Below are 534 nucleotides of genomic sequence, written 5' to 3' on the forward strand. Positions count from 1 at the left end.
TCTTCTGCCACACTGCTCACAGTGACATTCACTTTGCCTGCAAGAAGCACAAGAGTGCATCACTGAGCACTTGCAGCAGAGTTCTGTACATACAGGTGATGGGACCAGACAAAGGGGCAGGCAAATGTCACACCTCCTCCCACTAGCTACCATACATCCCTCTGCTTAACCTCACCCAGTCTAGTGGCTGTCACATTCCACGCAAAGATTTTTGCTTCGTTGGCACAGAGGCAGCTGGTGAACTGGCAGCCTGGACAGGCATCCACCTTTAGTTCTGGAGTCTCTATGAGGGTGGTGTGCACCTGAGTGTGTTGAGGCGTACAAACATACATTGTCACAGAATTAGCATCAGGCACTGATCAAAGGACTAAATCATGAGTCACAAAAGATGAGACTGTTCTTTGTGTCCTAGATACCAGTATATAACTAATAGCTTGCCTTTAGGCTCGTACTCTTGCTCTAAAATGGATATGGGACTGGGAAATACTCACTTGGATACAGTCCTTGAGGTAGTTGAAGACGATGGCTTTCAGG

The 534-nt window shown here is 47.4% G+C and overlaps 1 long non-coding RNA gene across 1 annotated transcript; it reads right to left on the bottom strand.

Annotated features, from left to right (window-relative positions):
* On the bottom strand, nt 1-534 carry LOC104917298. The gene is made up of 3 exons (XR_796826.1): nt 492-534; nt 176-302; nt 1-37 (listed from the first exon to the last, which is right to left on the bottom strand). It is a non-coding gene; the product is annotated as an uncharacterized LOC104917298 (long non-coding RNA).

This window comes from Meleagris gallopavo, unplaced genomic scaffold, assembly GCF_000146605.3.
Source record: "Meleagris gallopavo isolate NT-WF06-2002-E0010 breed Aviagen turkey brand Nicholas breeding stock unplaced genomic scaffold, Turkey_5.1 ChrUn_random_7180002000702, whole genome shotgun sequence".
NCBI lineage: Eukaryota > Metazoa > Chordata > Aves > Galliformes > Phasianidae > Meleagris > Meleagris gallopavo.